This window comes from Apodemus sylvaticus, chromosome 8, assembly GCF_947179515.1.
Source record: "Apodemus sylvaticus chromosome 8, mApoSyl1.1, whole genome shotgun sequence".
In the NCBI taxonomy this organism is placed as follows: Eukaryota; Metazoa; Chordata; class Mammalia; order Rodentia; family Muridae; genus Apodemus; species Apodemus sylvaticus.
This window is the reverse complement of record NC_067479.1, coordinates 39,256,926-39,264,735: the sequence shown is the minus strand read 5'-3', so window position 1 is coordinate 39,264,735 and position 7,810 is coordinate 39,256,926.

Sequence of the window (7,810 nt, the reverse complement as noted above, 5' to 3'; positions counted from 1 at the left end):
CATATGTCCCATAAGTTCTCTTCTCACTAACCATTCCCCAATCACACCCCTCCTACTTCTCTGTCCTGGTACTCCCCTACAATTAGGGATCAAGCCTTTCCAGGACCAGGGCCCTCTCCTCCCTTCTTCTTAGGAATCATTTTTTTAAATTTTTTTATTGATATATTTTTTATTTACATTGCAAATGATTTCCGCTTTTCTGGGTCCCCACTCCCCACAGGTCCCATAAGCCCTCTTCCGTCCCCCTGTTCTTCCATCCACCCCTTCCCACTTCCCTGTTCTGGAATTCCCCTATACTCTTGCACTGAGTCTTTCCAGGAGCAGGGGCCACTCCTCCATTATTTTTGGACATCATTTAATTTGTGGGTTATGTCCTGGGTATTCAAAGTTTCTAGTCTAATATCCACTTATTAGTGAGTGCATACCATGATTGATCTTTTGAGACTGGGTTACCTCACTTAGTATGATGTTCTCCAGCTCCATCCATTTGTCTAAGAATTTCATGAATTCATTGTTTCTAATGGCTGAATAGTACTCCATTGTGTAAATATACCACATTTTTTGTATCCATTCCTCTGTTGATGGACACTTAGGTTCTTTCCAGCTTCTGGCTACTACAAATAGGGCTGCTATGAACATAGTGGAGCATGTGTCCTTATTGCATGCTGAAGAATCCTCTGGATATATGCCCAGGAGTGGTATAACAGGGTCCTCAGGAAGTGACATGCCCAGTTTTCTGAGGAACCGCCAGACTGATTTCCAAAGTGGTTGCACCATCTTGCAATCCCACCAGCAGTGGAGGAGTGTTCCTCTTTCTCCACATCCTTGCCAACACCTGCTTTCTCCTGCGTTTTTGACCTTAGCCATTCTGACTGGTGTGAGGTGAAATCTCAGGGTTGTTTTGATTTGCATTTCCCTAATGATTAATGATGTTGAACATTTCTTAAAGTGTTTCTCAGCTCTCCGAAGTTCTTCATGTGAAAATTCTTTGTTTAGTTCCGTACCCCACTTTTTAATGGGGTTATTTGGTTCTCTGGGTTCTACTTTCTTGAGTTCTTTGTATATATTAGATATTAGCCCTCTGTCAGATTTAGGGTTGGTGAAGATCCTTTCCCAGTCTGTTGGTTGACGTTTTGTCCTTTTGACAGTGTCCTTTGCCTTATAGAAACTTTGTAGTTTTATGAGGTCCCATTTGTCAATTCTTGATCTTAGAGCATAAACTATTGGTGTTCTATTCAGGAACTTTTCCCCTGTGCCCATGTTCTCAAGGGTCTTCCCCAGTTTCTTTTCGATTAGTTTCAGTGTGTCAGGTTTTATGTGGAGGTCCTTGATCCATTTGGAGTTGAGCTTGGTACAAGGAGAAAAAAAAATAAATAAAAGGACAAAAAAAAAAAAAAAGAATGGATCGATGCTCATTCTTCTGCATGCTGACCTCCAATTGAACCAGCACCATTTGTTGAAAAGACTATCTTTTCTCCAGTGGATGCTTTCAGCTCCTTTGTCGAAGACCAAGTGGCCATAGGTGTGTTGGTTCATTTCTGGGTCTTCAATCTTATTCCATTGATCCGCTTGCCTGATATTGTACCAATACCATGCAGTTTTTATCACTATTGCTCTGTAGTAGAGTTTAAAGTCTGGGATATTGAATCCCCCTGAAGTTGTTTTACTGTTGAGAATAGTTTTAGCTATCCTGGGTTTTTTGTTATTCCAGATGAATTTGAGAATTGCTCTTTCTAGCTCTACGAAGAACTGGGTTGGGATTTTTATGGGAATAGCATTGAATCTGTAGATTGCCTTTGGCAAGATGGCCATTTTAACTATATTAATCCTGCCAATCCACGAGCATGGAAGGTTTTTCCATTTTCTGAGATCTTCGATTTCCTTCTTCAGAGATCTGAAGTTCTTGTCATATAGGTCTTTCACTTGTTTGGTTAGAGTCACCCCAAGATACTTTATGCTGTTTGTAGCTATTTTGACGGGGGTCATTTCCCTTATTTCTTTCTCAGTCTGCTTATCCTTTGAATATATAAAGGCTACTGATTTGCTTGCGTTGATTTTGTAGCCAGCCACTTTGCTGAAGTTGTTTATCAGCTGTAGGAGGAGTTCTCTAGTAGAGTTTTTAGGGTCACTTAAGTATACGTTCATATCGTCTGCAAATAGTGATAGTTTGACTTCTTCCTTTCCAATTTGTATCCCTTTGACATCCTTCTGTTGTCTAATTGCTCTAACTAGGACTTCGAGAACTATATTGAAAAGATATGGAGAGAGGGGGCAGCCTTGTCTAGCCCCTGATTTTAGTGGGATTGCTAGTTGATATGCTAGTTGTGTCTTGATTATTCAGAGCTTCTGGGCTAATTAATATCCACTTATCAGTGATTGCATTTCATGTGTATTCGTTTGTGATTGGGTTACCTCACTTAGGATGATATTTTCCAGTTCCCACCATTTGCCTAAGAATTTCATGAATTCATTGCTTTTAATTGCTGAGTAGTATTCCATTGTGTAAATACACCACATTTTCTGTATCCATTCCTCCATTGAGACACATCTGGGGTCTTTCCAGCTTCTGGCTATTATAGATGAGGCTGCTTGGAACATAGCGGAGCATGTGTCCTTATTGTACGCCAGGGAATCCTCGGGGTATATGCCCAGGAGTGGTATTGCAGGGTCCTCCGGAAGTGTCACGCCCAGTTTTCTGAGGAACCGCCAGTCTGATTTCCAGAGTGGCTGTACAAGCTTGCAATCCCACCAGCAATGGAGGAGTGTTCCTCTTTCTCTGCATCTTCACCAACACCTGCTTGGTGTCTCCTGAGTTTTTATCCTTAGCCAATCTGACTGGTGTGAGGTGAAATCTCAGGGTTGTTTTGATTTGCATTTCCCTAATGACTAATGATGTTGAACATTTCTTAAGATGCTTCTCAGCCATCCAAATTTCTTCAGGTGAAAATTCTTTGTTTAGCTCTGTACCCTATTTTTTAATAGTGTTATTAGTCTCCCTGTGGTCTAACTTCTTGAGTTCTTTGTGCATATTGAATGTTAGCCTTCTGTCAGATGTAGGGTTGGTGAAGATCTTTTCCCAATTTGTTGGCTGCCATTTTGTCCTTTTGATGGTGTTCTTTGCCTTACAGAAACTGCAATTTTATGAGGTCCCATTTGTCAATTCTTGATCTTACAGCATAAGCTATTGTTGTTCTGTTCAGGAACTTTTCCCCCTGTGCCCATGTCCTCAAGGGTCTTCCCCAGTTTCCTTTCTATTAGTTTCAGTGTGTCTGGTTTTATCTCGAAGTTCTTGATCCACTTGGAGTTGAGCTTAGTACAAGGAGATAAGAATGGATCAATTCGAATTCTTCTGCATGCTGACCTCCAATTGAACCAGCACCATTTGTTGAAAAGGCTATCTTTTTTCCACTGGATGTTTTCAGCTCCTTTGTCGAAGATCAAGTGACCATAGGTGTGTGGGTTCATTTCTGGGTCTTCAATCCTATTCCATTGGTCCACTTGCCTGTCACTGTACCAATACCATGCAGTTTTTAACACTATTGCTCTGTAGTATTGCTTGAGGTCTGGGATACTGATTTCCCCAGAAGTTCTTTTACTGTTGAGAATAGTTTTAGCTATCCTGGGTTTTCTATTATTCCAGATGAATTTGAGATTTGATTTTTCTAACTCTATGAAGAACTGAGTTGGGATTTTGATGAGGATTGTATTGAATCTGTAGACTGCTTATGGCAAGATGGCCATTTTAACTATGTTAATCCTGCCAATCCACGAGCATGAAAGATTTTTCCATTTTCTTCGCTTTCCATCTTCAGAGACCTGAAGTTCTTCTCACACAGATCTTTTATTTGTTTGGTTAGTCACACCAAGATACTTTATATTGTTTGTGGCTATTGTAAAGGGTGTCATTTCCCTAACTTCTTTCTCAGCCTGCTTATCCTTTCAGTATAGGAAGGCTCCTGATTTACTTGAGTTGATTTTATAACCAGCCACTTTGCTGAAGTTGTTTATCAGCTGTAGGAGTTCTCTGGTGGAGTTTTCTGGGTCACTTAAGTAGACTATCATATCATCTGCAATAGTGATAGTTTGACTTCTTCCTTTCCAATTTGTATCCTTTTGACCTCCTCTTGTTGTCTAATTGCTCTAGCTAGAACTTCAAGTACTATATTGAAAAGATATGGAGAGAGAGGGCAGCCTTGTCTAGTCCCTGATTTTAGTGGGATTGCTTCAAGTTTCTCTCCATTTAGTTTGATGTTGGCTATGGGTTTGCTGTATATTGCTTTAACTATGTTTAGGTATGGGCTTTGAATTCCTGTTCTTTCCAAGACTTTTATCATAAAAAGTTGCTGAATTTTGTCAAAAGCTTTTTCTGCATCTAATGAAATTTTCATGTGGTTTTTTCTTTGAGTTTGTTTATGTAGTGGAATGCATTGATGGATTTCCTTATATTGAACCATCCCTGCATCCCTGGGATGAAGCCTACTTGATCATGGTGAATGATCGTTTTGATGTGTTCTTGCATTTGGTTGGCAAGAATTTTATTTAGTATTTTTGCATTGATATTCATAAGGGAAATTCGCCTGAAGTTCTCTTTCTTTGTTGGATCTTTGTGTGGTTTTCGTTAATTGTGGCTTTGTAGAAGGAGTTGGATAGTGTTCCTTCTGTTTCTATTTTGTGGAATAGCTTGAAGAGTATTGGTGTTAAGTCTTCTTTGAAGGTCTGATAGAATTCTGTATAAAAGCCATCTGGCCCTTAGTGTTTTTTTTTTTTTTTTGGTTGGGAGACTTTCTATGATTCCTTTTATTTCTTTACGGGTTAAGGGACTGTTTAGATGATCTATTTGTTCCTGATTTAATTTTGGTGTTTGTCTAGGAAATTGTCCATTTCCTCCAGATTCTCCAGTTGTGTTGAGTATAGGCTTTTGTAGTAGGATCTATGATTTTTTGAATTTCCTCAGTTTCTGTGGTTATATCTCCCTTTTCATTTCTAATTTTGTTAATCTGGGTACTGTCTCTGTGCCCTTTGGTTAGTCTGGCTAAGGGTTTATCTATCTTGTTGATTTTCTCAAAGAACCAGCTCCTTCTTTTGTTGATTCTTTGTATGGTTCTCTTTGTTTCTACTTGACTAATTTCAGCCCTGAGTTTGATGATTTCCTGTCCTCTACTCTTCCTGGGTGAATTACCTTCTTTTTGTTCCAGGGAGTTCAGGTTTGTCATTAAGCTGCTAGTGTATGCTCTCTCCATTTTCTTTTTGGAGGCACTCAGGGCTACAAATATTCCTCTTAGCACTGCTTTCATTGTGTCCCCTAGATTTGGGTATGTTGTGTATTCATTTTCATTAAGTTCTAAAAAGTCTTTAATTTCTTTCTTTATTTCTTCCATGACCAAGGTATCATTGAGTAGAACATTGTTCAGTTTCCATGTGTTTGTGGGTTTTCTGTTGTTTTTGTTGCTATTGAAGACCTCTTTTACTCCATAGAGATCTGATAGGAGGCATGGGATTAGTTCGATATTCTTATATTTGTTGAGGTCTTTCTTGTGACCAATTATATGGTTGATTTTGGAGAAGATACCATGAGGTGCTGAGAAATAGGTATATTCTTTTGCTTTAGGATAGAATGTTCTATATATATCTGTTAAATCTAATTCGTCCAAAGCTTCAACTAGTTTCACTGTGTGGCTGTTTAGTTTCTGTTTTCCTGATCAGTCCATTGAGGAGAGTGGAGTGTTGAAGTCACCCACAATTACTGTGTTAGGTGCAATGTGTGCTTTGAACTTTAGTAAAGTTTCTTTAACAAATGAGTTTGCCCTTGCATTAGGAGCATAGATGTTCAGGATTGAGAGTTCTTCTTGGTGTATTTTTCCTTTGATCAGCAAGAAGTATCCTTTCGTGTCTCTTTTGATGACTTTAGGTTGAAAGTCAATTTTATCTGATATTAAAGTAGCTCTTCCAGCTTGTTTCCTGAGACCATTTGCTTGTAAAATTGTCTTCTAGCCTTTTACTCTAAGGTAGTTTTTGTCTTTGACACTGAGGTATGTTTCCTGTATGCAGCAAAATATAGGGTCCTGTTTACATATCCAGTCTGTTTGTCTATGTCTTTTTATTAGGGAATTGAGTCCATTGATGTTAAGAGATATTAAGGAATAGTGATTATTACTTCCTGTCATTTTTGATGCTATTTTTTATATTTGATTGTTTATCTTCTTTTGGGTTTGATGATAGAAGGTTACTATCTTCCTTTTTCAAGGGTGAAGTTTCCCTCCTTGTATTGGTGTTTTCCTTCTATTATCCTTTGTAGGCCTGGGTTTGTGGTAAGATATTGGGTAAACTTTGTTTTGTTATGGAATATCTTGGTTTCTCCATCTATGGTGATTGAGAGTTTTGCTAAGTATAGTAGTTTTGGCTTGCATTTGTGTTCTCTTAGAGTCTGCATGAGATCTGCCCAGGATATTCTAGCTTTCATGGTCTCTGGTGTGAAGTCTGGTGTAATTCTGATAGGTCTTCCTTTATATGTTACTTGGCCTTTCTCTCTTACTGCCTTTAATATTCTTTCTTTGTTTAGTACATTTGGAGTTTTGATTATTATGTGATGGGAGGTATTTCTGTTCTGGTCCAGTCTGTTTGGAGTTCTGTAGGCTTCTCGTATATTCATGGGCATCTCTCTCTTTAGGTTAGGGAAGTTTTTTTCCCATAATTTTATTGAAGATATTTGCTAGTCCTTTAAGTTGTAAATCTTTACTCTCATCTATGCCTATAATCCTTAGGTTTGGTCTTCTCATTGTGTCCTGGATTTCCTGGATGTTTTGGGTTACAAGCTTTTTACATTTGCATTTTCGTTGACTGTTGAGTCCATGGTATCTTCAGCATCTGAGATTCTTTCTTCTATCTCTTGTATTCTGTGGTTGATATTTGCATCTATGGCCCTTGATTTCTTCCCAAGGTTTTCTATCTCCAAAGTTGTCTCTCTTTGTGATTTCTTAGTTTTTTCTACTCCTGTTTTTAGATTTTGGATGGTTTTGCTCATTTCCTTCACTTGCTTCTTTGTGTTTTACAATAATTCTTTAAGAGATATTTGTGTTTCTTCTTTCATGACTTTTGCTTATTGACCTAAGTTCTCCTGTATTTCTTTAAGTGACTTTTGCCTTTCCTCCTATTGGCTTCTATCTTTTGACTCATATTCTCCTGAATTTCTTTGAATGATTTTTGTGTTTCCCTTGTAAGGGCTTCTAACTTTTGATCCATTTTCTCCTGTATTTCTTTAAGAGATTTATTTATGTCCTCTTGTGTTCCTCTAACAGCATCATGACCAGTGATTTTTAAATCCACATCTTGTTTTTCTGGTGTGTTGGGGTATCCAGGACTTGCTGTTTTTAGAGAATTGGGTTCAGATGCTCCCATATTGCCTTGATTTCTGTTGGTTATGTTCCTACATTTGCCCTTTGCCATCTGGCTATCTTTGGTGTTAGTTGGTCCTGTTGTCACTGGTTGGTGCTTGAACCTTCTGTTAGCTCGTAAGGGTATTTCTGTACCACTGGATGACCAGCTTTCCCCTGGCATAGATTGCTTATGTGCTGCTGTCCTCTTGGGTGCTGTTGCAGCCCTGGTATGTCCTGCCACAAGGAATGTTATACTTGGTTTGCTCTCTGAACTGAACTTGGTGCTGCCTGTCTGCTCTGCCAGGGAGCAAAGATGGCAGTGGGGATCCTGCAGGGCACAGGACTGATGCCTGGCTGGCACACAGATGAACCACTGATCTGCCCAGGTCCTGGGCGCAGGCAACAGCCCACAGCTTGGTGGTCTGCATCCCCAGAGA